Here is a 19,295-nt window from a genome sequence, read left to right as displayed (position 1 = left end):
ACATTCCCTTGGTATTCATATAGATAGGAATGACTTTCTAAAGATCTCCTTCCATTTGGAGTTGGCAGGACAAGGATTCCAACTGTGGGCTCCAGCTCCCACCATTTTAACTCAAGGATAGGGAACTCACTGGTCTGTCCAAGAACAGCAAGACCAATGATTAGGCAGGCACCAGTGGCACTCAGCAGTCTTCATTGGTATTTACAAGCCTGTGATAGGATAATGGTCAAATTCACAGTAGGCAGGAAAGTCCTTGAGATTCCTGTCCAACTTCAGTGCAAACAAAGCCAGAAATAGAGCCATGTAGCTCCAGTGGTAAATGGCTATTCCTGATCAAAAGCTCACAATACACACACACACACACACACACACACACACACACACACACACACACACACACACACACACTGCAGTCTAATCATCTATCTGTTTATATATTGGCCATTCCTATGGGTTGATCTCAGGTCCTCAAATTTGCTCGCCAACTTCTCTTGCATCAGACTGGCGTGCTAACAGTTACCCACTCACGAAGTGGCCTGCTAGCCCCTGAGTTCAAGTCACAGAACTGCCAAAAACTTAATCCTGGGGAAAGCCAATTGCCCCACTTGGTTTCTTTATCAGTGAAATTTCTGCGACTCAGGAATGATGTAGAATACATAGGCAAATCTATGTCTTATGTAATAGGATGCCAAAAATATTATATTTTAATCATATTCACTAAAATATATAAGAAACAAAACACAAAATAAAATGAATATACTAACTGCAATATGCAGTTAGTATAAAGTAAAAATGTGTAGGTCAATAAAAATCATGTACTTAAAATATATAAATATATTATTTTTTTGAGTGCCAAGACTTGAATTCCGGCCCTAGAAACAGGCCTGACTTTCTTGTCTTCCAGAATGGTGATCTTCCCCATCCCCCACAGTGCTGCAGATTTACCCAGACCCTGAGTTCAAATCCCAGGCCTGCCAGAAAAAATGACATGAATTCTAAGCCAAGGAGCCTCATAATTTTTTAAAATATTTTTAATGTATGTACATATGTATGTATGTATGTATGCATGCATGCATGCATGCATGCATGCATGTATGTATGTATGTATGTATGTATGTATTTTTCTTTTGTCAAGCACAGGGCTTGAAATCAGGTCATGGCAATTCTGCCTCAGCTTTCATCACTCTAGCCTGTGGTGCAGCCACTGGAACCATAGCCGAACCTGGGTTCCTGAGACTCAAAGGCTGACAAGAAAAAAAATAATTAATGAGACACAGAAAAAAAAATAAAGAACTGGCAACTTGCAGATGGCTACCGGTTTTACATTTTTCTTCTTTTCAAGGTGACCATCCTGCAACGGAATGACACGGTTGAAGAATGTTGGTAATGTGGGGCATTGCTGAAGGCTGGCGGGCTACCAGGGAAGCCATAGGCCTACATGGAAATATAGTACCTGTGTTTGAAGCCGGGTCCTGATTCTTACCAATGGAGGGAGATCCTAAGAGTCTCCTTCCTATTCATAGGAATACCGATGGAAGATTATGTTTTGTTTTTGTTTTTTTTGGGTCCGGTTGTGGGGCCTGAACTCTGGGCCTGGGCGCTGTCCCTCAGCTCTTCAGCTCAAGGCTAGCGCTCTACCACTTGAGCCACAGCGCCACTTCCGGCTTTTTTTTCTTTTGCTTATGTGGTGCTGAGGAATCGAACCCAGGGCCTCAGGCATGCAAGGCAAGCGCTTTACCACTGAGCCACCTTCCCAGCCCCCGATGGAAGATTATGAATGGCAAGGTTGAATTAGTTGTTTCTGAATACTACTATATAAATAGAGTGATTTTAGGAGGCCAATGGATTTTAATGAATATTTTTGACACATTCAAAGAATACTATTAATTACCTGGACACAATAGTTTCAGGACAGTGGTTGATTTAATAATTAAGGATGAAAACAATAATATTAATTACATGGATGTTTACTAAATAAGATTGATAGGAATTGATAGGAATGTAGCCTATGTAACCGAATAATGTATAGACATCTCTGGCACTCTATAAAAATCAATATTTATTTGTGTACTACCATCTGCATGTCTATCTATTCTAATTTTGTCAACTCCTGGAGCTGGATCTCAAGTTCTGGAAATCCTTGTCAGCTCAATATGCCTCAGGCTGGCATACTGACACTCATCCATTCATGAATTAGGCCTTGTAGGCTGTGACTTTAGATGCCAGCACTCACAAAAATTGAATCATGGAGTAAGAAGCCCATGGTGACACATGTTTTCCTTTTCTGTGAAAGTCCTGGGTATCAGGTGTGAAATTTCATACATAGGCAAATCTATATCCTATGTAATAAACGTAATAAATATTTCATGTGTAATATATGTCAATAAAATAAATGGTAAGTAAATGAATAAAACAAAAATAAAATGAATAAGTACACTATGTGCAATATGGGATCAACATACGGGGTTCGATTTCAGGGCCTGGGAAGTGACTGGCAGCTGAATTGCCTAGAGGCTGCTGTTCTGACAGTCAGCCATTCATGAATTGAGCCTTCTAGGGCCTCAGTTAGATCCCACCACTGCCAAAAAATGTAATCTTGGAGTGGGAAGCCGAGCATGACACATGTTTACTTTTTTTTTGAAAGTGCTCGGTGACAGGTAGTATGTATAATTCAGATGCAAATCTATATGTAATATATGCAAATCTATATGTAATAGGATGTTGTAAATGTAAAAAATGTCATAGGTGGAAGAATTGTCACTACAATAAATGAAAAACAGATATAATTACTAGTGAATCATTCTAGGATGAAATTAGACACAAAAACTATAGGATGTGGATTAAGTTTAATATTTTATTAAGTATTACCAGAATAAAAATTGCATGGAAACATAAATACCAAATAATTGGTAGTAACACATGATGCATAATTTAATAATATATAGATATCTGTCTCATTCTATAAAATATGAAATTATGTGTATGGCTGTATGTACATATGTGATAAACAATAACAAAATATTGAGTAATTTAGTTAATGCTTTATTAATTGTTAACTGGGACACATCATTAAATGGAGACATAATTTAATAAGTAATAATTGGTAGTAATATCTATAATTAATAATATACAGACATCTTTCTGTGTATATAATGCTTATATACATCAATCCCTATCTATTTATACCTCGTTCACTCCTGGGGTTTGGTGGTTGACTGCTCACCTAGTGAGCATGAAGCCCTGGGTTCCATTCCTCAGTGCCACATAAACAGAAAACTCAGAAGTTCTGCTGTCTTTCGATCAATTGAGGTCTACCCTTGAGCACAAATGCTTAGGGACAGTGTCAAAACCCTTACTCAAGCCCCAGGACTGCCGCCAAAAAGAGGTATAATGTTCTAACTGCAACTATAAAAGGATAGGACTTCAAATACCACATGACAGAGCAAGCTAGGAGTCTGGTGCTGACAGCTGCCACCTAACCTGACTTAGCAAGATATAAACTGCTGCAACCCAGCTCCACGGGTTACCCCCATCATCCTGGCTTACCCTGGCTTACCCCTGATATACTGGCCGCTCTGGGGCTTTAATACCTGGCAGGAAGTCTGCTAGACTCTTTGAAATATGGCTCAAAGTGGTAGAGTTCTAGCCATGTGCAAATGTTTTTAGAACAATAATATCCCCAAGCTTTAAGCTCAAGCTCCATGACTAATCCCCCCCCAAAAAAATCCCACTAAACTGTTAGGTGTGAACTTGTGTGGTTTGTGAAATGTTCCTCAAAGAATGGTGATATTGATTAGAGCGCCCTCAGTCTAATGAGAGCTTGTGGGACAGAGCTATGTGCTGAGTCCTCCATAGGGTACTCTGTGCTGAGTCCTGCACATGGTGCTATGTGCTGTGTACTTCACAAGGTGCAGTGTGCTGAGTCTTGCATTGGGTGCTGGGTTCTGAGTCTTTCACGGGATGCTGTGTGCTGAGTCATGCAAAGAGTGCCATGTGCTGTGTCCTTCACCAGGTACAGTCTTTAATTGTGCCCTTGTAAGATCTCCCCACTGAGATGATTATGCACACAAGAATATTGAGGCTCAGATATGTCTCCATGACAGGGACAAAATTACGTATTACTGAAGACTAGTTAGCTGTCTACTTCAGACAATTGTTCTGTTTTGTTTTTTCTGTCATGAACCTTGAAATAGGGACCTAAGTTCTGACCCTTACCTCTTGGGTTCATGATTAGCAATCCACCGCTTGGAGCCATGGACCCCATGCCAGCAGATGCCACAGCCTAGGGGACTATAGCTGAAGTCTCTCATCCTGCCTTCTCAGGCAGTTGAGATCTGAGGATCTGGGTTCCAAATTATCCCAGACACAAAAGGTCCCATGAGCCTATTATCTCCAATTCACCACTAAGAAACCTGAAGTGGAAGCTAGGTGCTTGTCACTCATGCCTGTCATCCTAGCTACTCAGGAGGGTGAGATCTGAGGATCATAGTTCAAAGCCAGCCTGGGCAGGAAAGTCATTGAGACACTTAGCTCCAATGGGCCACCAGAAAAGCTGAAATGGTGTTTGGCTCAAGTGGTAAGCACAAGACTTGAGCTGAAGAGTTCAAGGACAGCACCCAGTCCCAGACATCAACTCCTACAATAATAAGAAAAGAGAAACAAACTAACAAACCTGAAGTTTAGGGCTTGGAATGTGCCTTAGGGGTAAAGTGCTTTGCAAATATGAAACCCTGGGTTTGATTTCTCAGGACCACAACACTAAAAAAGGCCTGAAGAAGCTCTGTGGTTCAAGTGGGAGAAGGCTATGATTGTACAAGAGAAACTAAGTACAGTGCTCAGGTCCTGAGTTCAACCTCCAAGAATGGTGTATGTGCCCGTGCCCCTGTGTGCCCGTGTGCGTACACATACACAGAGAGACAGAGAGAGAGAGAGAGAGAGAGAGAGAGAGAGAGAGAGAGAGAGAGAGAGACAGAGAGACAGAGAGACAGAGACAGAGACAGAGACAGAGACAGACAGAGAGAGAGAGAGAGAGAGAGAGAGAGAGAGAGAGAGAGAGAGAGAGAGAGAGAGAGAGAGAGAGAGTAAAAGTAATGCTGTTACCCAAAATGGTTAAACACCGGGCTTCTGCACTGAGCTCATGGTCAGTACCCTGGCCCTGTGTTCAACCCCAAAACCTAGCCACCCAGGGCCCAACTAGGAGAGGTCAAATGTTTCAAAACCTGATGAGATTCACCAGCCCTAGATAATAGGAAGCTTTGTGATATCAGATATGTGCTTGGATTTCCCAAGCTTCCAGAAACCTAGAAGAAACATCAAAGGCCCATCATCACTGGTAATGAAACATTTAATTAAGTTCAGTGCCCTAGTTGTCTGCCAGCAGGACTCTTGAGCACTGTATCTGAACAGCGGAATATAGTCTCACAAAGGAAGGATAAGTGCACAGGACTTGGCCTGACACAGGGGGTGGTACAAGTGAAGGCTTCCTAGCAAACCAGAGCACTGGGGATAGAGATAGTTTGGGGTACAAAGAGACCTTTTTCTCCTGACCTTCAGAGCCTGCCCAAAATCATCCTCACTATCTGACCCAGATGGAGTTGTTTGTTACACAGCTGTACAGGAGCAAGGCCTTTTGTCTGCCTGTCGAGACAATGAGAGAGACTTCTTCCAGCAGGCCTGGGATGCAGAGAAACCCTCAGGCTACACTGGGAACAGTGAGGGGAACCCTGGATTATGCACTGTCATGAAAGCAGTCTCTGTTACTAAATCATTTTATTGAATACAAATTTCCTAGCTTGGTGCCATTCATCATAACTACTGTGGAGCTTCACCTATAGGAATGCATCCATACATACCAAAATACATGGAGATACAGGCTATTTTTGAGAAGGCAGTTCCTGGGGTTGAACTATGAGCCTGGACATTGTCCCTGAGCTCTTTTGCTCAAGGGTGTTGCATTAACTTTGAATCACAGCCCAACTTCTGGGTTTTTCTGTGATCTCTTAGAAATAAGAGTGTCATGGATTTTGCTTTGCTGGCTGGATTCAAACTCAGATTCTCTACACCTCAGCCTCCTTAGGAGCTGGGATTACAGTGAGAAGCCACTGGCACCTTCTTTCTTTTCTTCTTCATTGTTTAATCTGGACAATCTGACTTCTTAACAGGGTCATTCCAACGGTTTGAATTTATGAATTAACTACCCAATGTTCTTTATAGCTGTTTTCTCTGAGAAGAATTTTCTCTCCTCATCTTCTCCTCTCGGTCACAGGTTTGAAGCCAAAAGTTAGAAATGAGTGTCACAGGATTTGGGAGCAAATGTCCACAGGACACGCCAGTTCTGTCACTTAGCATTGAGCTGCAGTGAATTTGTTGTCTCAAGCTGAGAGGACCAAAAGCTGGAGCGATCCTCAAACTGTCTTCATTGCTCCTTTTGTTTATAAAATGATCTAATAATTATGAGTGTTGTGTGTCTCCAACTTTAAGTATCTAGAACACACTAGACGCATCTTCATGTTTCTCTTTTTCTCTAGTGCCTCTCGAGGTTTAGACTAAGGGTTTGTGTGGAGGGGCTCCTTGGTGTATTCCTGAAGAAAGTCGCTTGATTCCTGTTCACGAGATTGCCATTCAAATTCAGCCTGAGCAGAAATTCTGTGAGACTCTTATCTCCAATAAACCACCAGAAAACCAGAAGTGGAACAGTGGTCCAGCGAGTAGAGCTCCAGCTTTAAGAGAGAAAGACAAGCAGGATTCACAGGTCTGACCAGGAAGGAAAGCCTGGGAGGAGCTTATGTCCAATTAATGACCAGATGGCTGGAAGTGGAGCTGTGGCAATGGTAAATCCTTAGCCTTGGGAAAAACAGCTGAGGAATGCATCAGGCACTGAGTTTAAGCACTAGTATGGCCACAAAAAATTTCAGTGCCCTACCTACTTATTCTGTATACTACCTACCTGAATGCAAACAGACCTTATGCAATGCTTCTCCTTTTATTTACTAATTTATTTTTCAGATATGCTCCTTGTGTATACTGCATCATTCTCTTCATTTCAGGCCCATGGCTTTTCTCTTCCAGGGTTCCAGGCCTGGGTACTTATATGATACACTGACGCTCTCAGCAGCCTTTATTTAGATTTTATTATGAGGCCAATGGAGGAACAGTAAGAAACCAGGCAGGAGAAGAGAAGATCAGGTTTCGTAGAAGTAACCAGTATTCAGAAAATTAAACCTGGGTATGTAAAATGGCAGCATACTTATGTAAAAAACTACCATTAAGAAAAAGATGAGGGAGCTGGGAATGTGGATTATTGAGAGAGTGCTTCTCAAGCATGCAAGAATCCCTGGGTACGATTTCTCGGTAGTACATACACAGAATAAGCCAGAATTGGGACTGTGGCTCAAGTAGTAGAGTGCTACAGACAGTGCCCAGGCCTTGAGTTCAACCCAAGAACTGGCAAAGATATACCGAGGTGTTGGGACTTCATCTGTCCCACAAAAGAAGGACAGGGTACGAGGAAAGGTCAGTGCAGTGCTCACCCGTTCCCTAGCCTCCCTCATCCTGGAAGACAATCAGACACAGCAGGGAGCCAAATCAAGCAGGAAGAAAAACTTGTTTATTAACAGAGAGCAGCACTTTTTAAAGCCAAAAAGGGTGGTTGGTGCCACGTGTGACTGCTGCTCACCACAGTGACTCAGGGCCCAGTGGCAGGATGCCTGCCCTGTGCCCTGAGAAGTCCCACCTGGGAGAGCATCTGTCCTGCCTCCAGGCCAGTTCAGACCTGCAATTGTATACAACAACCCTTGTTTCCTCCTCTAACAAGCAGCTCAATAACCAACCACCATGGGAACCCAGTCTGAGAGGTACAGGCACAATGAAGGGGAAGCTGCCAAAGCAAGCGTTTGGAAAGGAGCAGAGATCACAGCAGGCAAAGCAGCCATGAGGATGTGTCTGCAACGAGTCCTTAGCTGGGTTCAGGAAAGAGAGGGCAGTGCATGTGGGCGGGGCACTGCCATAACCAATTTGAACATCTAATAAAGCTGCCTCTGGTGGATAGATGGCTTCTGATTTGACATCGGCAACAGAATAAGGGGCTGCAAATTCAATGAATAGTCTCTGTCCAGAGAAACAAGGTCAAACGCTTAAGTTTCTGCACTTCCAGTGGTTCCTGGTATCTCCAGCTGAGTGGACACCTTTCTGTGGCCAGTAGGTGCCAAGCCACCTTCTGCGGAGACTGTGTGAGAGATCGTGTTAGACAAAGAGCTTCAAGGAAGCATGCCTGCAGGAAGGGGGTGTTGGTTTCTTTGTTGCTTTGTATGTCCCTCCAGCCCCCCACACACTATAACCCCTGCTTTCACTGTGTTTGATGTCGGTATAATTAGTGGAGGGGAATGGAAAAAAGAAAATCGTTTAAATAGGGATACGAGTGGACCAATTGCAACAATGAGATGTACAAGTCCTTTTGTCGAAAAACGAACTTTACCACTTGGGGGGGGAGGAGAACTCGGTGGGGGAGGTGGAGTGAGATGGGAAGGGCTATGAAGGGGAAACAAAGGAGAAGGCTACAATGCTTGATAAGAAATGTACTCATTATCTTGCCCATGTAAATTTAAACGCTCTGCATAGTATTTTTACAATAATAAAAAAATTAACAATGCACATAAAAAAGAAAAAAGAAGGGAAGGCTATGTTGCTTCATGGTTCAGAGTTTTAGTTGATCTTGGCTGAGAGACAATAGCCAAGATTAACACATGATGGTGATTTCGGAGCAGAGAGAGAACTCCTGAACAAGTGTGTTTCTCATTTTCCCTCCTTTGATTCTAAGTTCTAAGACTTCAGGATAGTGCATGATCAGCATGTGTTTTTCCACTTTAGCTAAATTTCTCTGGGAACTCAGTCTCCCATACACCTAGTTGTGTATGTTATTGCTCTCCTGCATATTTTTCAATCCAACCAAAGTGACAATATGACTTAACCATTTCATTTGAACGCAGCACCCAAACACATCTCCTTATACAAAAACGTTCCACTTTTGTCTCCAAAAGACCTACATTCCTGTTCAGACAGTAGCATAAATGGAGAGCTAACAGAACGCATTGCCCCTCTCCAAAACTCTGTAGCTTTGACTTCCAACACCATTCAAAATTCCAGCTTCAAAATGTCCACAGAGACTCAAAGAAAATTCTTAGCTGAGAGTTGCCATGAAAATAAAACAAAATAGGGCTGGAAAGGTGGCTCAGTGGTAGAGTACTTGCCTTGCATGCATGAGGCCCTGATTTCAATTCCTCAGCACCACATAAGCAGAAAAAGCTAGAAGTGGGCACTGTGGCTCAAGTGGTAGAGTGATAGCTTGAGCGGAAATGCTGAGGGACCGTGTGCAGGCTGAGTTCAGGCCCCATGATCAACAAAAAAATGTAAATATATTTTTTAAAAAAGCAAAACCAATTATATGCCAAGTATAAAGTCACATGCTTTTAATTAAAGCTACTCAGAGTGAAGACAGGAGGATCACAATTCTAGGGAAGCCTGAGTAAATGCACTAGACCCTATGTGGAAAACAAACTAGGATAGTCCAGGTTTAAGTGGGAGGGTGTTTACTAGGACAGTATGAAGCTTTGGTCCAATAAAGAAGAGGAAGAGAGGAAGAGAAGAAGAAGAGGAAACAAAGAGGTGGAGTAAGAGGAAGGAAGAAGAGGAAGAGGAGAAAAAGGAAGTATAGAAAGAGCAACAATGAGGAGAAAGAAGAGAAAGGAAGAAGAGGAAGAGGTTGACAGAGAGGATGAGGAGCACCATATCTTCAATATATAATAACATAGTGTAAACATTCCTATTCCTAAACAAAAGAATTGGAGAAAAAGGAAAAAAATGGATCAGTAACTCAATTAATGGACAAAGAATTTGACTTGAAATTTCTTAATCGAACAATGTGTAAACAGACAAAAGCATTAGCACCTGTAAAATCACTTATAAAATAGAAATGAGATGTCATTTCATACTCACCAGAATGGGTAAAAGATGTGCATTAGAAGGTTTGACAAGGATGTAAAGAAATTGAAGCTCTCATACATTGTAAAATAGCACATTCATCTTGGAAATTAGTGTAAAAATTCCTCACAAAGTTAGTTATAGAAATACCAAACAGCCTAGAAACTTTGTACAGCCTAAAAACTTTGTCTATAATTTTTATACACTTAAGTTCAAAACAGCAATATTATCCATGACAGCCAAAGAATTGAAAAAAAATTCACGCTGACCAATAGGAAAACAGATCACAAAACATTTTATACTCATGAAATAGCCCATTATCAAGTAAAAAAGAGAAATGGAGAATTGATATTAGTGGAAACACTGACAACAGGCTAGATGGAAAGAGTCAGAACAAAATAACAAATAAAATGATTTGATTTTAATGAAATTTTTGAATTATCAAAATCAGGCATAACAGTTTCTTTGGGGTTGGAAGTCTAAGGAGAATTCAGAATAGCTGCAGACAGGTATGAGATTTCTTTGTGAATGATGAATATTTGAGAATATTCCAAGGTGATGATGATTGAATATACTTTCAGAACACAAAGAATCCCTAAATTTTATAGAATTAATTTAACAAATATAAAATTTTTCAATTACACATAAAATGATTTTTAAAAGGGATACTAGATAATCTTTAACCAGCAAAAGTGTTCTACCATGAAAGTAGACATAGAATATAGCAAAGTGGTAGAAAGCAGGAGCACGTAAAAAAAAAAAATCAATGCATATGCTACAAAATTAAGAAAAATCAGAGAATAAGTGGTTGGGAGAGATGAGTGGAAATGTTAAAAAGGGATTAAAGTGATCAAGATGCATTGTATTCACAAATTACTTTATTGAATGGCAACTCCTTTCTTCAACTATTCAAATAAAATATTTTAAAAACTAGCAAAATAATTAATTAAACAAAAATAAATGATGAATAGATAAATAAAATACAATAAAATAAACTATAGATCTATAACAATATAGGCCAGAAATTTAAAACACAAACAAGAATAAAGTAGTTTTGTTGGTGCTTCTAGATATATAAGGTAGAAAATTTTGACTACATCTAATTTATTGAGTTCTTTTGTCAATGGCATTAATTATGCCAGTAGTAAAAATAATCATGAAGTTCTGAAATGAGCAACACAGTATCTAGGATATTACTAATTACTAATGCAAAGATAGATGCAAAGAAAGATAATGCAAAGAAAGATGGAATAGTATATGTTTGTATGATTAGATAAAATGTCAGAATGATGTCTGTATGTAACATAGATATCACAGAAATAAACAATAGAAATTTAAATGTATAAGCCAGGGTATTACAACATGATTACAGCAAGTAATTTATCTTTTTTTTTCTGGAAATGAGAGAAAAATAAAAGCAATAGTGCATAGTACAACAGTCAAAAACTACCAAAAGTGGTCAAAGTCACAAATACTACTTTTAATCCTATAATAGGAAGGTGAAGTCACCCTAACAATCACGTGTGGGAAGATAAACCAAGACTGCACTGAATTCTCTATACTCACATTTATACAGTGAAACATGACCACACATTCTTTTAATAAACTCAGCACCACCTTATGTTTATTAACACCTGCCTATGGTTTTCTAAACTGAAAAACTGGACCAACATCATTGCATTGCTATAGATTAATTTAGTGTTAAATAAATTGGTTTGCAGAGTTTAAGCAAATGGTATGAATTCAACAGTACAGTACCAGAATTGTATACAACATACCAATTTTTAGCTTATTTTTGGAATATGATCTTGTGTTTATGCTTAGGCTTTCCTGGATTGAGATCTTCCTATCAAAGCTTTCTACATAGCTGAGATGACAGACAGATGCCAACTTGACTAGCAATTGTATGAGATGTGATCATTGTTAAGTCTACAGGGAACCTACCACCTATGCCCATCTCCTTCACCAGTCTGAACCCAGTAATCACCTGAATGTCCATTAACTAACTGTGTGTCGGAAAAGGATCCTTGGATCTGAGATTACTTCCTCCAAGTCTATTTTCTATTGTGACTTACTCATTTTAATTTTTTTCCTGAAATAGTCCAGGGGCTTAAAATAAGGATCTATGCACTCTCCTGAGCTTAATGTTGGATCAAAGGCTAATAAACACCATATATGACTAAGCTTATATTAAAATGAAATGGTAAATTAATATATATGATAAACTGATAAGAGAACCTACTAATGCTTGTGTGTGTGTGTGTGTGTGTGTGTGTGTGTGTGTGTTTTATAAGAGCACACTTTTAATACTCTATTCACTATAAACAGTAGAAAATTATCTAGGATGTTATTTTTAGGATAGTAAGTTCTGTAGAATCGGTGACATAAGCTTCCACATTCCAGGATCTTGAACGTATTCTGTTCTTGTTTGTTGAACCATGAGCTTTGAAAGCAAACTCTCCTATATCTGAATTGCCAACAGGGAAGTAGCAGTCTAACACTACATACATATCATTGAATCTCAAGGTAATAGGTTTTTTTTCACATCAATAAGATAATTACAAAAGGGATGAACACAAAACAATTAAGTATCTAGAGTGAAAGGGAAACAAAAAAGTAAGCTTTATTTGGGGGGGGGTGGGTCCAGTTGTGGGGCCTGAACGCTGGGCCTGGGTGCTGTCCCTCAGCTCTTCAGCTCAAGGCTAGTACCGACCACTTGAGCCATAGCACCACTTCCGGCTTTTTTTCTGCTTATGTGGTGCTCAGGAATCAAACCCAGGGCCTCATGCATACAAGGTAACGCTCTAACACTAAGCCACCTTCCCAGCACCAAAAGTAAGCATTTTTTAACTCCATATGATAATTTCACAGGGGATGAAAGAACTACAATTAAGTATCCAAAAAAGAGCCATCACACCTTCACAGCATCCTGTTATATTGTTACAATTGGTAGCTCTTGTTAACTTCTCAGTATGCCTAATATATAAATTAAGCTTTGCCATAGTTATTATTGTGAATCTCTTAGCCTATCATAGTATTCTTTTCATTTGTAGACCCCCAAAAGATGACTTACTTCTTCTATTTAAAGACATGCCTTCAGCTTTAGTGTTCAACCATGCATTTTCAGTCTTCTCAATTATTAACAGCTCTTTTTCTGAGTATGTTTTTTCCCCTTGTTTAGGAATTGGTACTAAATGTTAAAGAATCCAATCTAATAGAAAGTGTAAACACCCCTAAGCTCTAGGAGAGAGGTGTTTGGTTTTTTTCCTCCCGGGATGGATAACAGGACCTATTAATAAAAAGGCTGCTCTAGAACTTTGTGTCACTGAAACTAGTACTGCTTTATTGTTCTAGCTGTTCCTGGGGCTTGAACTTAGGGCATGAGCTCTGTTCTTGTGGGACTTTTATCTTCTACCACATGACCACAACTCCACTTTGGTGGTTAATTGGAGATAAGAGTCGCTTGGATTTTTCTGTTCGTCCTGGCTATGCATTATCCTCAGAACTCAGCTTGCTGAGTAGCAAGGATTACTGGTAAAACAACAGGGCCCACTGCTTTAAGTGTTGATTTTTATTGTTATTCTGAGCTCCAACTCCTTTCAGGGTGAAAAGCAGCCACTGGGGACTCAGTTTTGCATGGGTTTATTTGTATAGCAATTTTTAAATATTTATTTGCTTTCTTGTTACATTGTTGCTACTTTATCTTACCTTCATTTAGTATTGGTGTCTACATTTTACATTTTATTATTACCAACATATTTCATGAAAAAATGGGATTACTGCACCGAGAAATTCAAATTAGTACAGTATTAGTGGTTTGCCTCATTTGAGGAAGGTTTTCTGCCATAGAGTTCCCAACACATAGATATTCTCTTCACTTAGAACACCAGGCTACCACTGAAAAATGGGGCCTGACAGGAAATTGGATAGCACCAGGGGGGTATCTCCAGATAAGGGAACTCTTAGCCACATTCCAAAAACTCACACTGCCATCGTCAAGATCAAGAAACACACCAACCCGGCCCAGAGGCTTCTCTACATAGTGAGGCAGCAGTGGGGAGGTGGTAAAAATGGTGGAAAGTGTGTTCTCTTTCACAAACAAAAGGAGGAAAAGATCCTCAGATTCAGTGAGGTTGCTTTCTATGGAGGAATGCCTAGTAACTCCCAGGGCCCAGGTGGAAGAGTCATCCACACTAACCTCCCAGTAATGTTTCCCAGAGCTGAAGACTTGGCGTCCAAAAGCAGTAAAGTGGAAGGACTCTTCAGAATTCAAAACTGCATAGGGCTTGTCGTGTCCAACACAGCTCCCAAGATCTTGATTCCGCGTAGCTTCATTGAAAGCAATCTCCACCTTGTACTAGCTGAGCCTCTCTATCAATCCAGGAATGGGAGGGGCACTGAGCTCTGGCCTCAGAGGAAGAGGCAGGAAGAACAAGACTGACTCACAGCTTTCTAGGGTCAACTCTACATCCTGAAGCAGTTCTACATCTGGCTTCTGGTATGTTTCGATCAGCTTCTGATACATATTCCTGAGCTGATGTTTCTTCTGAAGCATTTGGGTTTCCCTTTCTCTGAGTTGCAGTAACATGGCTCTTCCTTCATTGATCAGTAGCTGGGAATGGTGTCTTTCCTCCTCCTGGACACCCAGCTCTAAAAACAGCACTCTAAAAACATCCTTAGTCATGCCTTGGAATAGCTTCACATACCAAATCCATCGGTTGATGAGTCTCCTCTTCTCCTGTAAATTGTGCTGGTTTTCTTGAGTCTTTTCCCATACAGCATGCATCTGCTTTGAAATCATCTCCCTCTGCTCCTCAGCAGCCCTTTCTATGGGATGGTGTTTGTGAGCCCTGTGCTCCTGAGACTCGGAGCAGCTCCTACAGAGCAGGGCCCTGTCTACCTCACAGAACATCTGCTTTGTCTCCCTGTGTGTCCCACACATGTATTCCTCAGAGCTCAGAAAATGCCTGAGGCTGGCTCTTCTGGCAATGGCCACCAGGCTCCTCAGAACCACGTTGGTTTTGAGGTCTCTCTGCTGGCTTGGTTCCCTGCACACAGGGCACGTGGCTGGAGTCTGGGTCTCTTCCCAGCAGAGGCAGAGACAAGGTCGACAAAAACTGTGCCCGCACTCTAGGGTGACTGGCTCTATGAAAGTATTTATACAGATGGAACATCTCAGTTCTTTCTGGAAGGCTTGGGCAGTGTCAGGGTCCATCATTCCTAGAATCTAATGAGGTGCTGGTGGCTCACCCGTAGAAGCCTAGCTACTCAAGAGATTGAGAGCTAAGGATCAAGCTTTGAAACCGCCTGGGCCACAAAAGTCCCCCTGACACAGACTCTTATCTCCAATTAACCACTCCAAAATCACAAGTGGGCTGTGGCTCCAGTTGTAAAGCACTAGCCTTGACCACAAAGTGGCCCAGGGACAATGCCCAGTCTTGAGCACAAAGTGACCCAGCAACACTGCCCTACCACTGGGTTCAATCCCTGCAACCGACAAAACAATACCACCACCACCACCACCAAACCAAGGAGAGAAGAATTAAAAGAGGAGTAGATTCTCTCACTCTAATCCTCACCTGGAGTATCCAAGCTCCAAATGGCCTCAGTCCTGCTGATGTAGGATCTTCAGCAATGCCTGAGTCTCAGACTTCCACTCTATTTATACTGAAAGAGGGTGGGTCCAGGAAAGGAAGTCTCTGATTGGTTGCTTAGGGAAGCTGATTTACATATCAATAGGAGCTGGAATTTACATCCTAGCAACCACACCTTCACTTCCTCTTTCAAGGACCTACTTCTTACAATTTGGTTAGGTTATTTGAGTTAGGTGCAATGTAGGTTTGTCCAGGATTGGAAAAGTTTATTGTGTTTGTTTTATTTTGTTTTGTTTTGTTTTTTACTTCTGTGTATGTTTTATAATGGAACTATGCATTTATTACTTTTCCACAGGACTGTAGGCCATATTACTGACATTATCCACTGTATCTTGTGGGTCTTCAAAAGTAGCTGAGTTCGTATTTCTTAACAGGTGATCATCCTATACTTTTATTATTTGTAATTTGTCAGGCCTGATGTTGGGCTGGTACTTTACCACTTAGGCCTTGTCCTCTCTGTGTTTGCTTTTGTTTTTGGAATAGAAACTTGTGTTTATTCTTAGGATCTCCTTGACTGAGTTCTTCCAATTCACAATTTGCACAAAGCTGAGATTACAAGAATTATCTCTTGCTTGAGTTGTGATCAGGATTAAATCTGCCCACAGACCAGCCCCTCCCACCTTTCCCATCACCTGCCTGATTCATACCAGTAATCACGTGACTATCGTTGATCACCCGACTATGAGGGAACAAATATCCTATGCTCAGAGATCACTTCCTCTTGTCTATTGTCTATACTGACTCATCCTTTCGATGTTGTTTTTCTTGTTGTTTGTCTGTCAGTGCTGGACTTGAACTCAGGGTAGAGGATCTGTTCCTAAGCTCTTCTTCCACTCTATTTCTCTTATCTTTATTTCAAATATCATTTATGCCTTTTTATTATAAAATGATGTGGTATTATAACATATAATTTAATAACTCAATGCCGTTTTTGAGAATGATCTAAAAGTTATCATAGACATAAATATACATATATATACATATAACTATATACATTGGATTTCAAGAGCACATTATCAATATTCAATTCGCTATAAATTTTATCCTATCAGAATATTCTCTTTAGGGTTATAGGTTCTGTAGTTTCCCTGGCATAACCTTTCCCATTTGTGATTTTGTTACTATAATAAATTTTGTACCTTTCTTGATGTTGATCCACTAGCTTTGAAAGCATAATCCCCTATCTGAATTGTCAGCAGAGAAATAGTAGCCTAACACTATGTTTGCATCTTTGACACTCAGGCATTGACTCTCAATCTTTTTTTAATTTTTTTTATTTTTTTTTAAATATTATTTTATTTTATTTGAGAACATACTGTACAGAGGGGCTACAATTACATGGGCAGGATAATGCATACATTTCTTACCAAGCATTGCAGCCTCCTCCTTTGTTTACCCTGCACCTCCCTTCCCAGTCTCCCCCCTCGCCCCACCCAATTATACCCCTCTCCCCACCCCCCCCACCGACATTGTAAAGCTGGTTTTGACATGACATTTTGTACTTCTCATTGTTGCAACAGGTCCACCTGAATCCTTAAACAACTTGTTTGCCCCCATCTCCTCCACATGTTATACTGACATCAAATATAGTGAAAGCAGGGGTTACACTGTGGGGGAGGGACATACAAAGCAACAAAGAAATAATCTTATAAATGCGTTAGAAACATATGCATGAAAGAAACGAAAACATTAAAATACATATTTAAGGGTTCATTTTCCTAACATCACATTATCTGACCTTTTCCGCTTGACTCATACCTATACTAGATATTGCAAATAAGGGAAACCATGGGACCTATGCTTCTTTGGGCCTGGCTTACTTCACTTAATATAATTTTTTCCAAGTGTTTCCATTTCCTAACAAATGGGGAAATGTCATTCTTTCTGATGGAGGCATAGAATTCCATTGTGTATATATACCACATTTTCTTGATCCATTCATCTACTGAGGGGCATCTGGGTTGGTTCCATATCTTAGCTATGGTAAATAATGCTGCAATAAACATAGTTGTGCTGGTAGCTTTAGTGTGGTCTTGTTTGTAAACATTTGGGTAAATGCCCAAAAGTGGGATTGCTGGATTATAGGGGAGATCTATGTGAAGTCTTTTGAGTAACCTCCATACTGCTTTCCAAAGTGGTTGAACAAGTTTACATTCCCACCAACAATGAAGTAAGGTTCCTTTCTGTCCACATCCCCTCCAGCATCTGTTGTTAGAGTTCTTGATTTTTGCTGTTCTAACTGGAGTGAGGTGATATCTCAATGTTGTTTTGAGTTGCATTTCTTTTATGGCTATTGGCCATCCTTCTTTCTTCTTCAGAGAAGCTTCTCTTTAAGTCTTTCGCCCACTTATTTATTGGGCAGTTGTTTCTTTGAGGATTTGTTGTTGGGTGGTTTAATTTTTTGAGTTCCAAGTATATTTTAGATATGAGACCCTTGTCCGTTGTATGGCTAGTAAAGATCTTCTCCCAATCCCTGGGCTTTCTATTGATCTTGCTAGCTATGTCATTTGCCCTGCAGAAGCTCTGCAACCGTATGCAATCCCATTTGTCCAACCTTTCTTTGATTTGTTGTGCTTCCGGGTCTCTATTCAGAAAATTTCGGCCTGAGCCAAGGAGACCTAAGGTTTCTCCTATTCCATCCTGTAATGTTTTCAGAGTGTCTGCTTTGAGTTCAAGGTCTTTGATCCATTTGGAGTTGATTCTGGTGCAGGGTGATATATAAGGATCTAGCTTTAGTTTTCTACATGTAGTTAACCAATTTTGCCAGCACCATTTACTGAAGAGGCTGTCTTTCTTCCATTCTATTGTTTTAGCTTCCTTATCGAAGATTAGATGGCTATAGGTCTGTAGGTTCATTTCTGGGTTTTCAATTCTATTCCATTGGTCCTGAGGTCTGTTCTTATGCCAATACCAAGCTGTTTTGATTACTATGGCTTTATAGTAGAGTTTGAAGTTTGGTATTGATATTCCTCCAGCAGTGTTCTTTCCGTTGAGGCGCGTTTTTGCTATTCGGGGTCTTTTATTGTTCCATATGAATTTTTGGATTGCCTCCTCTATTTCCTTGAAGAATGAGGGTGGAATTTTGATAGGTATCGCGTTGAATTTGTAGATAGCGTTGGGAAGTATTGCCATTTTCACGATGTTAATCTTGCCAATCCAGGAGCATGGGAGGTTTTGCCATTTTTTAAGTTCTGTGTTGATTTCCTTTTTCAAGATTTTAAAGTTTTCATCATAGAGGTCCTTCACTTCTTTGGTTAAGTTAATTCCTAGGTATTTTATTTTTTGTGGGGCTATTACAAATGGAGTTGCTTTCCTAATTTCAGCCACACTTTTCTCATTGTTGGCATATAGAAAAGCCATTGATTTTTGGGGGTTAATTTTATAACCTGCTACTTTGCCAAAGTTTTGAATCAGCTTGAGTAATTTGGGAGTGGAGTCCATGTCAATCTTTTTTTAATTTTTTCTTTTTAAAAAAAATTTTGTCATTATTGCTGCGGAATTCTGGGTCTGCGGGAAACCTCAGCTCTTCAGCTCAAGGTGAGCCCTCAACCACTTAAGCCACAGCACCACTTCCAGCTTTCTAGTGGTTTATTGGAGATGAGTGTCTATGACTTTCCTGCCCGGGCCAGATTTGAACTGAAATCTCAGATCTGTTTTCTGAGTAGC

This window comes from Dipodomys merriami, unplaced genomic scaffold, assembly GCF_024711535.1.
Source record: "Dipodomys merriami isolate MVZ:Mamm:240054 unplaced genomic scaffold, mDipMer1.0.p SCAF_165, whole genome shotgun sequence".
Classification (NCBI taxonomy): domain Eukaryota; kingdom Metazoa; phylum Chordata; class Mammalia; order Rodentia; family Heteromyidae; genus Dipodomys; species Dipodomys merriami.
The sequence above is the reverse complement of the archived record's forward strand: the minus strand, read 5'-3'. Positions refer to the sequence as shown.